Raw genomic sequence first — 13,465 nt, 5'->3', positions numbered from 1 at the left:
CCTTTTTTTAAACGAAATAACTTATTTCCTCTTAAAGTGTAATCATTGGTTTCAAAGTCTGTACTTCGTTTCTTTTCAATAGTTTAGTAAAATGAGTGTCTATGGAAAGCAAGCTCAAACTACATTATTGTTACAGATTAGAAAATTGAATCCATTATAGCTTAATAGAAAGAGAATGGAACAGGGAGTCAGGAAATTTGTTTCTATTTCTGTCCTTGCAACTACACAGTGTAATGGAAATGAACCTGGCTTTGACATAATGTAGACGTGGGTTCAAATCTTGACTTACCAGTTACTAGCTATGTTGCCTTGGGCAAGTCATTTATTTTCTCTCTGCCTTGGCTTCCTAATATGCAAAACAGGGGTAATAAAATTACACTGTACAATTGTTGTAAGAGTTAGAGGTAATTCATGTGTGTGTGTGTGTGTGTGTGTGTGTGTGTGAGGCTTAGGACAATTTTGAGTTTAGTGATAAGTTTTATAGTTAATGACAGCTGGTCCTGAATTCTTATGTTATTACAATGATGTAGTTGTATTATTAGATAATTTCAAAGATACAAGAAAAGTCAAGATCTCTTGGACATTGTCCTTATCAAAAGATTTTAAGCTTACTCAGGATATAATGAGACCCCCCAACACATTATGAAGTGAAATTAAAAAGTCAAGACATAAGTCTTCTTTCTAATTTTTTTATGTTCTAAACCGCAATACCTAAAACAAATCAAAGCATTTGCTTTTTCCGAGGTCAGACGAGATTGAGTGCATTCAGGGTGGTATGGCCGTAGACAAAGCATTTGCTTTTTAAAACCTGTCAAAGTCATTGCAAGATTTCAGCCAGCATTGATTTCTCAGCTTTTTCTGTAAAAAGTATCTTCTAAATATTGACTTACTAGTATTAATTTTTTATTTTTTATCTGATCTGTCAGATCATATGAAATGAGTCCCGACAATACACTCTATCACTGATCGTAAGAAAATTTAGCACCTCACAGTAGACTGGTGACTATGTAACGTGCTCTGATGAACCTCAAATCTAGCCCAAATGGATATAATTCCCAGGAGTGGAAGTGGTATGAGGGTAGAACAAAAGAACCTAGAGATTACTGTAGCTCTGAAGAATCTCTGCTATGAGGAAAGGCTGAGGAGTTGGTTTCCTTCTTACTGGAAAAGTGCTCCTCACTGCCACCCAGGACATCCTGAAATGATGAATAAGAGGTTTGGAACTGAGAGCCTCTTCTATGAGGAGAGGGAGCCAAAAGAAGATTCAAGGAGCACCCACAATAGTAGAAGGATACTCAGCTACCCATTGGCATCATGACTCTTTCTCCATTTCATTTCAGGAATGTTTTAAATCCAGAGGTGATTCATTGCATACTCTGTTAATCACTCCATGTTTCTGAAAACCACAAAATGCAACTCAAGTGAATGGGATTGAGATTTTAGAAAATTGGGGTTTGGGTCATCAGAGTGCTTTTTGTGTGTGGTTCTGAAAAATGTTTCTTCTTTATTGTTATTTTACAATATTGCATGACTTTCTCTTCCATGTACATGACCGAAAACAATTCTACTGATTGAGAACACTGTGGTTGGGTCAAAAGGTTGCTGGTAATAAGAATGACACCTAAGGTTAAAGCGCATAGCCTGGCAAAAGCCTGTCAGGGAAAGCAGGGTCAGCAATATTCTCATCAGAGAAATCAGAGTTGAATGTCAAAGGCATTAAAGATATGGGATATCATGTAAGCCCCTTTGGCACCTGCCTCCACTCCTGACTCCCCTGACAGCTGTTGCACCTTGAAAGGAGAATGGATCTTGTACATTTTATTATATCCAATGTAAACTACCCATTTTCTGTTTTTTTCCTTAGCTCTTTGTGAGCTCTTGACATATCTCCACATTCTTTCATCTCCTCACTGCACAAGTGCCCTTTCTTTTTTTTTCTGTTTGAAGATTTTATTTGAATTCTAGTTAGTTAACATATAGTGTAATATCAGTGTCAGGAGTAAGATTCAGTGATTTATCATTTACATACAACACCCAGTGCTCATCCCAACAAGTGCCCTCCTTAATGCCCATCACCCATTTAGCCCACCCCTGTTAACCTCCCCTCTTGTAACCCTGAGTTTATTCTCTATAGTTAAGAAGTTAAGAGTCTCTTCTTGTTTGCGTCCCGCTTACTTTTCCCCTCTCCCCTATGTTCATCTGTTTTGTATCTTAAATCCAATGTATGAGTGCAATTATATGGTAGTTTTCTTTCTCTGAGTGCCTTATTTCACTTAGCATAATACACACTAGTTCCATCCATGTCATTGCAAATGGCAAGAGTTCATTCTTTTTGATGGCTGAGTAATATTCCATTATGTACACCATATCTTTTTTTTTTTTTACGATTATATTTATTTATTTGACACAGAGAGAGAGCGAGAGAGAGACAGAGAGAGAGAGCACATGCACAAGCATGGGGAGCAGTAGGCAGAGAGAGATAAAGAAGCAGGTTCCTCACTGAGCATAGAGGGGCTCTGTCCCAGGACCCTGGAATCATGATCTGCACTAAAGGCAGTGGCTTAGCCAACTGAGCCAACTAGGCACCCCATTCCACATCTTCTTTATCCATTCATCAGGTGATTAACAATTAGGCTGTTTCCATTATTTGGCTATTGTTGGTAATGCTGCTGTGTCCCCTCCAATCAGTACTTTTGTATCCCAAGTGCCTTTCCTATAAGTCGTCCTGCAGTCCTTGGAGAAATCAAGGGGTACCCCTGTCCTTTTTTCTTTTTGCGTTCCTCAGCATGTAATCTCCAGCCAGGTGCTTCTCTGAAGCCCACTGCTGGCTTCCAGGCTTTGCCTGGGATTTTGGCTTGTTCTCACATAGTGATTTTCCCTCATTTTTGGACTTGCTCTGCTCTTCTTGCTTTACCACAAATGGAGTTAGATTATAAGAAGCACAAACTTTATGATTCAGAACATGTATCAAGTGACCCAGAATCTGAACTCATATCAAGCATACTGACACCGAGGGAAGAGATGAGAAACTATAAAAGTAAACAAGGTTTTGTAGACCAGTAGCATTACTGAACACAAAGGTTATTCCCAAAATCCGAAGTTACCAGACTATTGTTCAAATCTTCTCTTTTTCTATGTAGAGATATCCTTCATGATCAAAGAAGTTTAAACTTAAAGTTTAAGATCACCTTCTGCATCTTTCAAAACAATCTGCCATTATTAGCTCTCTTATCTGCCTATGCAATAATGTGAGGTAGCAAAGTAGGTATTATCCTTTTCTTACCTGCCCCAAATGGTACCACAAATGAGATACAGAGCAGGTACTAGTGTAGAAAGTAATCCCACCCTTGTCACTCTCTCACCTTGTACACCCAATGTGGCTAACCCAGAGCCTTTCAGGGGGTTCAGAGAGAATCCAGACATTATGGTGCTATAAATTAGGGAGAGCATGCTACTGCTAATGTAGTTTGTTCTCCTAATTCCTTCTGTCTCATGTTCATACAAATGCGCGCACACACACACACACACACACCCCCATATGCCCATAATGACTAAGGCAAAAAGAAATGTGTTGTGATCGTGACTGAAAAGTGTATGTCCGAACAGATCTTAGAAGATAAAATAATTTATTTTCTTAACTCTTAATTTCCTTTCCTATAATTCTTTTTGTTCCCCCAATAATTTAGCGTGTCTGTATTCTTTTTTTCTTTTTTTGAAAGACACTAACTGGAAAACAGCCTTTACACACCTTCCTATTTTGCACTGTTCTGTTAACAGCCAACTTTATTCCCTCTCTGAGAATTCCTTTCTGTTTGTCTGCAAAAGCTAAGAAACTACAGAGATAAGCATCTCTTTTTATCGAAGAACAAAATGGGATGGGCACTGTTGGATCACAGACCCTGCTATTTATAGATATAATTGTTGCTTTTATTAGATTAGGATTAAAAAAAACAAGAAAGTTCCAATACCTAATTTTAAATTGCATTAAGTTTTATGTTTTGGTTTATATTTGGTTCTTAAATACAATATCCTTACATGTTATGCTACAGGAACTCTGTTCTGTGACTTCACACTGCCCATCACCTGGAAATTCAGTATATTCCAAAGTTTCCTAGGATTCACTCTGAGTACAGAAAACAGAAGTTTGTGGAGCTACAGTCCTTGAAAAAAAATCACAGTGAATTAACTTTGAAGTAGTTAGTATGAGCAATTTTGATGAAAGAATACTGCATATTTTATGTGTGAAATATTTATATGTTTGTGTATACAGTAAGCAAGAATAAAATTGTTATATTTATAAGCAAAATATGGAAAAGATAATTTATGTGCTTTTGAGTTATTTATCTTTATAAAACCATTTGCAAAGAAATAAAAAATTTGCTGGCATTTATTATGCACTTATTGATAGGTATAACAATAAAACTAAAGGGTAACTATTTCATTCTGTTTTACAGGCAAAGAAATTGAGGTTTTGTGAAATACTTTAACTTTTCCAAGGTCATACAGCCTGTAAGTAATAGTCTTTGCAACTGATAACCATCATACAAATAAAGGCAAACTCCAAAGCCCATGCCCTTAAATACCACACACTGCAGAGACCACATTACCTACATCTGTAATTGACTCAGCTCAGACACTCCACTGTTATGGTCTCAATTGTGTCCTTCCAAAATTCATATTTTGAAGTCTTAACACCCAGTACCTCAGAATAGGTCCTTTAAAGAGGTGATTTGGAGATAGGTCCTTTAAAGGGGTGATTACATTAAAATAAGGCCATTAGGGTTGGGCCCTGCCCCAAACTGACTGGTGTCCTTATAAGAAGAAGAAATTTGAACACACAGAGAAATACCAGTGAGGTGTCTGCACAGTGACTTACACCAAACCACCTGGCTTGTAGGTGGTTAAGCTGAGATTCCTACCTAGGTCTTAAGATTTAAATTTCATTTAATCATGTAACATAATGATTGTATCGTGCCACAATCTTGATTCATTAGACAGGAAAAGGCAAGAAAGGAATGAATAGAAACCATATAGTTCTCAAGTATGGGGCCAAATTCCTAAAATGTGACTTAAAAAGTTGAAAATGTAAGTCCAAAGTGAGGTGTTACAGTATTCCAACAGATTCCATAATATTCCCCACATGAATACAATGAATACTGACTAAATGCCTACATTTGCTGGCACTGTTTGAGAGCCTCATGCTAAATTTGTGAATAAAAAAGACATGATGAATCTTTAAGAGATTATAAAAATATATATATTATATATACATATAAAAAAGACATGAATGTTTAAGAGATTACAATCTAGTGGAAGAGGTGGAAAATGATCATACAAATCATTGTTCAGTCAGATCTGTGAAATTGTTTTTATTTTGTATTTATTAAAGATTTTATTTATTTTAGAGAGAGAGAAAGGATGAGTAGGGGGAAAGCAGAGGGGAAGGGAAAGAGAGAGGGAGAGAGAATCTAACGCAGACTCTGTGCTGAGTGTGGAACCTGATGCAGAGCCCAATCTCATGACCACGAGATCATGACCTGAGCTGAAACAAGTCAGCTCAACTGACTGAGCCACCCAGATGCCCCAGTGTGAAAGTATTTTTTAAAAAGCTATCCATGGAGTAAAGCTAACATATAACACAGGTTTTAAACTCTGGAGGGGGATTTCCTGATGAAATCAGGCTCAATTTAAAAAAATGAACTGGGATTAAAAAGATATATAAGCTCACCTATCTGAAAAATTCAGTTAATCAGAATGAATCATTCCTTTAATAATTATGAGAATCAAAGTTTTGATCTAGTAATTTCTTCTGACATTTTCAGTTTTAACTATATCTCTGGTTAGTTATCTCACACAGAGGCAGGAGTTGAAATTAAAATTGAATATGGGAATGATTTTGAATTTGGTGGGTTTTTGTTTTATTTTGAGTGATATCTCCAACATGACATGAATACATTCCAAATCCTTACTAAAAAACTTATTTAGTTAAGAAAATATTTTCCCTTAAGAGTAATTTTACTACTTAGGGCACCTGGGTGGCTCAGTGGGTTAAAACCTCTGCCTTTGGCTCAGGTCATGATCTCGGGGTCCTGGGATTGAGCCCCGCATCGGGCTCTCTGCTAATCGGGGCATCTGCCCCCCCTCTTTCTGCCTGCCTCTCTGCCTACTTGTGATCTCTGTCTGTCAAATAAATAAATACAATCTTTTAAAACATAAAATAAAAAGTAATTTTACTATTTCAAGGAGCTGTAAATAGTGGACTTTACTTGTCAACCACATAAGCAACCTTGGAAAATGCAATAACTAGCTTTAGTCTACAGTATAAGGTAGGGGTTATTTTTTTTCTCACACATAGAAAATGCTACTTATGTTTCTTTAGCTCCCTTGGTCTCCCCAACTCTAAGCTATGTATCTGCATCTCAGGGAGACTGGTAGTCTCCACCTGTGTTTTCTCCCTATGTGTAGCTTACTTGTTATTTTTTCCCTCTCCCAGGGATCACTGACCTGCACTATTTGATGTCCCATGTCAGAAAACTATGTCATTTCTCTGTGTTTTTTTCATTGTTTCAGGTAGGAGGAAATATCTTTTACTTGTTACTCTGTTGTAACCAGAAGCATAAATCTTATTTTGTTTTTAAATGATATTTATTTCTCTCTTTCCATGCATTTGGTGTCCTTCTGTTCCCTTTACTTCTTTCTGAATATATGCCTCTCTATTGTTTGTTACTCAAGGATTAGAAAAGAAGGAGAGGGGTGCCTGACTGGCTCTGTCAGTAGAGCATGTGATTCTTAATCTTGGGGTCATGAGTTCGAGCTGCACGTTGAGCACAGAGATTATTTTTAAAAATTTTAAAAAATAAAAAAAAAATAAAAGAAGGGAAAAAACACCCAGAGTACAAAGGATTCCAGACAAAATGAAGTAAAATGTTTCAGGATTTTCCCAAGCCATCTACAGGTGGAGCCAATGTCTGGATAGAGAAGATCAGTTCTCCAAAATGTACCATAGACTAGTGATTTTTTTTTTGAAATATGAGACTTAGGGCATTTAGGCCTCAGCAAACAATGATAAGAGTATCATCCATTTGACAGCATTGTTGAGCAGACTGAGACGATTATGTGAAAAACCTAAAGCAACTATTATACTGGGAACAGAGCAAATCATATTGTGAAGACTACCTGAGAGCCCGAAGGACATAAAATTTGAAGTTAAGTGTTCAGCTTTGCAGTGATACTACTTGGGTTCAAAAATTGGCTTTTTGGATGTGTGACCAGTGACAATTTACCTCAACTCTGTCTCAATTTCTTTACCACTAAACTGAGAATTTTAACAGTAACTGCCATGAGGATTACAGGAAGTAATTCATAGTAAAGACTTAAAATGATACCTCATATATGGAGAGTGCAGTGTTAGATGTTATTAGAAATGTCTTATTATTAGCCTTTTGACAATATTGAATTAGGGATCACAGTGGTGAAATCCAATTCTGGGTCTTTCAAAGTATTGAATGTTGTATGGGAAGTGTCAAAAACCAGTGTCTAATTTTAGGGGCACAAATTAACAATGTCCAGGGTAGAAGAGTCATTTCCTTATCAGCACCCCTTCCTTTGGACAGCTGATTGCACTCCAGGTGGTGAGGCCTTTGGAAGGAACTGGGTCATCCTCTATGAACAATAGCCATACGTGGCTAGATGGATTGACAGGTTATTTGAGACATGAAAAAGTGACTCCTTTTCAAATAGGTCAGAAAACCAAATGGTTCATTCTAACCTCTTCAATTTTCAAATATTTTCCCCCTTTAAAAGAGAGGAAATGTCTCTTCACCTACCTGAAAATGGGGGTTGGGGAACTGCCTTTTCCTACTGTTGGGAGTCCCTCTTAGACCTCTAACTCATTAGCAAGTTCATGAATATAGTCAAATAGTATCTAATGAAGAATTAGGAAGTTTGCATTTTAATTCCAGTCCTCACTTTAGCTGAAGAAAGACTGTGAACATGGATTAATTTCCTAAATTACTGATGAGGTGTGAAGCACAATGGAAAATAGACAATGGGGGCAAAAAGAGGGTAGACCAGTTAATTTTTACTAATCAAGTGAATCAACAAATGTAATAAAAATACTGCCTTCACACAGAGCATTTTTAAGATTGTGAAACTACTCTGTAAAGATACTGTAAGAGTGGATACATGTTATTACATTTTAGTCCAAAACACACAATCTACACCACCAAGAGTGAACCCTAAAGTGGGGCACCTGGGTGGCTCAGTCAGTTAAGCATCTGACTTTTGATTTTGGCTCAGTTCATGATTTCAGGGCCCTGGCATTGAGCCCTTCTTCAGGTTCTGTGTTCATCGGGAAGCCTGCTTGGGATTCTCTCTCCCTCTTCTCCCTGCTTCTCCCCCTACCCATGCTCTCTCTCTCAAATAAATAAATAAATCTTTAAGAAAAATGGTGAACCTTAAAATAAACTATGGACTCTGGGTGATAATGATATGTCAGGACAGGTTCATCAATTGTAATGAATGCATCACTCTGGTGAGGATGTTCGTAACAGGGGAGGCCATGCATGTGTGAGGACAGGAGGAATATGGAAACCTTTGTACTTCCATTAGTTTTGCTCTGAATCTAAAACATCTCTAAAAAATAAAGTCTAATAAATAAAATTTTTTTTAAAATATTGTCTTCAAAGTCAGCATAACCTGGAATGTTAACAGCATTCAGTAGATAGTGAAGTAACTGATGACCCTTTTGATTAAAACATTCTATCATTGGGGCACCTGGGTGGCTCAGTCATTAAGCGTCTGCCTTCGGCTCAGGTCATGATCCTGGGGTCCTGGGATCGAGCCCCACATTGGGCTTCCTGCTCGGCGGGAAGCCTGCTTCTCCCTCTCCCACTCCTCCTGCTGTGTTCCCTCTCTTGCTGTGTCTCTCTCTGTCAAATAAATAAATACAATCTTTAAAAAAAAAAAAATTCTATCATTAAGTGACTTAGAGAACCACAGTGAAAAAAGCACAAGATTTGGAATAAAAAAACTAGGTCCCATAACTTATCTGTGTGATTTTAAACAAGTTTATTTCTATCACTGAGCCCATTTTCTCATGTAAAACATACAAATAGGGGCGCCTGGGTGGCTCAGCAGGTTAAAGCCTCTGCCTTCGGCTCGGGTCGTGATCCCAGGGTCCTGGGATCGAGCCCCGTGTCGGGCTTTCCACTCAGCGGGGAGCCTGCTTCCTCCTCTCTCTCTCTCTCTCTCTGCCTATATGTGACCTCTATCTATCAAATAAATAAATAAAATCTTAAAAATAAAACCATACAAATAACATTGCTATCTACAGATTAGTTTTGTCATGAAGAGTTTATGGAAGTAGTCCATAAACTCTGAAGAGCTAAGCAGCTCGCTGCTCTTCTTGATCCATACTGGTATTGTGCGCCTCAAGCTGCCTCAACCCTTGTCTCGATCATATTCATTTACAAGGCTAACTCATTACATCTAAAATCTTTTAAAAAGGGGGAGTAGGGAATAAGGAAAGGAAGAGCTTTTTTTTTTTTTGCCCTTAGATTAATTAATATATGCAATTTTAACTAAAGCTAGTTCTTAAAAAATATAATTTGTTGTCATCTGGGTGTGGTTGTATAGTAAGATGCCACTGCTCTGAGGGTGCCTGGCAGTGGCACCAGGCCAAATCCACTGTGGGTGTGGAGACATCTAGAATAATAAAGTATCACTCCACCCAGCTGTCCGTCACCTAATTAACTGGTGTGTTCTGAAAACAACTCTTCGGAGTCACAGTAATCTTTCATCTTAAAGTTGTGATGCAATGGAAAATGGCAGCCTACTTACGGCGGAAATGCAGAATATCCTCCAACGTTTGTTTTCTGGGAAGAGAGGCAAATGGAGAGAACTGGGCCCCATAATTCCCATGGAAGTTCACTCTTGATTCTTTGCCCACTTGCTTGTATAACCAAAAGTGCTTAGCCCTAGACCTCCTCTCTAGGATGAAAATAAAATGAATATTGTAAGGCAAAACAGATGCCTTTGGCAGAACACACTTCTCCCTTCCATTTCTTATACAATTAAATAGTGAAGGTAGCTATAGCAATGAGCATTGTTAGAAAAGAAAAAAAGAAAGAGGGGAAACCTGTTAGGTTTGGCTTGACAAGAAAATACTCAGCCCTCTTGAATGTACAGTCCTTGAGAGAATTCAGTATCTAAAGAATCAGGTGAATATTTATGAATGGTCACAAACTAATCATAGTCTTTGATTGGGAATGGGTCTTAGTGTATTCCAGTATATTCAAATATCTTCATTTTATCATTAAGGCCGATGGGCGAAGCTAGATTCAAGGACAGACAGAGAGTGGCGGAGTTAAAACTCATTCCACATCTCCTGACCTCCAGCCTCATGTGCTTTCTCCCACACCACTTTTTCAATCACCTTCTCGTGCTTGATTTGGGGATTGACTCTTCATCACCCTGTATTTTGGGAATAAGCTGAGACTCATCGCATATGCAATTTTGTGTAATGGATTTGAACTCCAGGTTACATTTTTATTAGGTTTACTCTATCTTAACTGGAGGCAATTTTGTCTCCCCTTGTCTCCGAACCAGGGGACATTCAGCAATGTCTGGAGACATTTTTAGTTGTTACAATTAAGGATATTCTAAGGCACTAATGGATAGTGGCCAGGGATGCTGTTAAATATACTGCAATGCACAGGACAGCACCTCCCACTCCCAGCAAAGAATTATCCAGTCCAAAACGCCATAGAGATGTTCAGAAACCCTGCTCTATACTTCTTAACCAGTATTAGTTTCAAAGTTTTATTAAGTATCTTAGTGATTAGACAGTTGGTTCTGGAACAAGGGATTCTGCTGTGACACACAGAGGGTATAAGGGTACCGTCAGAAAAGCCAAGTAATATTTATTTATTCGTGACTTACTATATTAACCAGTTTCTCATTTCTGATTTTTAAAAATTTTATCTTTCCCCGAGTGCAGAAGTATATGTGGAGGAAAAGTGATATTGTAGATTTTAATTAGGATGTAATAAAAGCTGAATGAAAATAATGATACAATTAGAATAGGATATTGGAACCAGATTATAAAAGGCACAGGGACGCCTGGGTGGCTCAGTTGGTTAAGCAGCTGCCTTCGGCTCAGGTCATGATCCCAGCGTCCTGGGATCAAGTCCCGCATCGGCTCCTTGCTTGGCAGGGAGCCTGCTTCTCCCTCTGCCTCTGCCTGCCATTCTGTCCGCCTGTACTCGCTCTCTCTCCCTCTCTCTCTGACAAATAAATAAATAAAATCTTTAAAAAATAAATAAATAAAAGGCACAATACCCAAATCTTAAGTTCGTTCTGCTTTATTTCTCATGGCTTTTTGTACCTGGTATTTTTTTTTTTAAGATTTTATTTATTTATTTGACAGAGAGAAATCACAAGTAGGCAGAGAGGCAGGCAGAGACAGAGGGGTAAGCAGGCTCCCTGCTGAGCAGGGAGTCCAATGCGGGGCTCGATTCCAGGTCCCTGAGATCATAACCCAACCCTAAGGCAGAGGCTTAACCCACTGAGCCACCTGGTGCCCCTCTACCTGGTATTTTTAAATAGAAAATATTTTCTTTATAGGAACTCTGTGGCTGGATTAATCTTCTATTAAAATAAACATCTTGATTAACAATTCTGCTCTGAATATTTGCAGAGTATACACCAACATTGACATGCAAACTGAACAGCAATTTAATATAGCTCTATTAGTCAGAGAATATAATCAGTGGGAATGGTTATCACGTACATATAATCAGGAAGGAAATATTAAAAACTTGGCCAAAGATGGGGTGCCTGAATGGCTCAGTTGGTTAAGCATCTGTCTTTGGCTGGGGTCATGATCCCAGGACCTGGGGACTGAACCCCACAATGGCCTCCCTGTTCAGAAGGGAATCTGCTTCACCCTTTCCCCCTGCCCCTCCCAATACCCCCTGTGAGTGCTACTTCTCAAATAAATAAATAAAATCTTAAAAAAAAAAAAACTTGGCCAAAGTTAACACAAATGACATTTAAAAATGAAACTGGCTAAACGATTTTACTGAAAATGAGGCAAGCTTTATGAATAATATTTTGAAAAAAGTAAAAATGAAAAATTATCAGTTATTTAAAAAGAACACTTTAAGTTTGTGGTTTTAAATGTACCCACATATTTATATATCTGTATCGAGTGGTACCTGTCACTATCTATCCAGACATTCAGTGGTGATAACATCTACTATGACGAATACAATAACAGATTTGTACTGCTAAGAAAAAGTTGCCATGTGCTAGTTTTCTTTAACAGTGCTGATATCAGGGGTGCCTGGGTGTCAGTCAGTCAAGCATCTGCCTTCAGCTCAGGTCATGATTTCAGGGTCCGGGGATCAAGCTCTATCTGGATCCCTGTGTCAGGCTCCCTCCTCCTCTCTTGTTCAAATAAGTAAATAAAGTATTTAAAAAAAAAACAATGCTGACTTTTTCTCATTGTGTATTTTTTCCTGCTTGGTTGAAGATTATTTAACTATAAAGTTGAGGGTCCATATTTGGGCTCTCTACTCGGTTCCACTGGTCTATGTGTCTGTTTTTGTGCCAGTACCATGCTGTCTTGGTGATCACAGCTTTGTAGTAAAGCTTAAAATCAGGCAACATGATGCCCCAGTTTTGTTTTTCTTTTTCAACACTTCCTTATCAGGAAAAATATACAATGGAAAAAAGACAGTCTCTTCAATAAATGCTGCTGGGAAAACTGGACAGCTATGTATAGAAGAATGAAACTCGACCATTCTCTTACACCACACACAAAGATAAACTTGAAATGGATTAAAGACCTCAACATGAGGCAGGAATCTATCAAAATCCTAGAGGAGAACACAGGCAGTAACCTCTTCTACATCAGCCACAGCAACATCTTTCAAGATAAGTCTCCAAAGGCAAAGGAAACAAAAGCAAAAATGAACTTTCAGAACTTCATCAAGATCAAAAGCTTCTGCACAGCAAAGGAAATAGTCAAAAAACAAAGAGGCAACTGACGGAATGGGAGAAGATATTCGCAAATGATATTACAGACAAAGGGCTGATATCCAAGATCTATAAAGAACTCAAACTCAACACACAAAACAGATAAGCACATCAAAAAATGAGCAGAAGACATGAACAGACACAAGAAGACATACAAATGCCTAACAGACACATCATCATTAGCCATCAGGGAGATTCAAATCAAAACCACATTGAGATACCACCTTTCACCAGTTAGAATGGCCAAAATTAACAAGACAGTAAGCAACAAGTGTTGGAGAGGATGTGGAGAAAGGGGAACCCTCTTACACTGTTGGTGGGAATGCAAGTTGGTGTAGCCACTTTGGAAAACAGTGTGGAGACTCCTTAAGAAATTAAAAGTAGAGCTTCCCTATGACCCTGCAATTGCACTACTGGGTATTTA

Source organism: Mustela lutreola, chromosome 5 (genome assembly GCF_030435805.1).
Source record: "Mustela lutreola isolate mMusLut2 chromosome 5, mMusLut2.pri, whole genome shotgun sequence".
Taxonomy (NCBI): Eukaryota; Metazoa; Chordata; class Mammalia; order Carnivora; family Mustelidae; genus Mustela; species Mustela lutreola.
The sequence above is the reverse complement of the archived record's forward strand: the minus strand, read 5'-3'. Positions refer to the sequence as shown.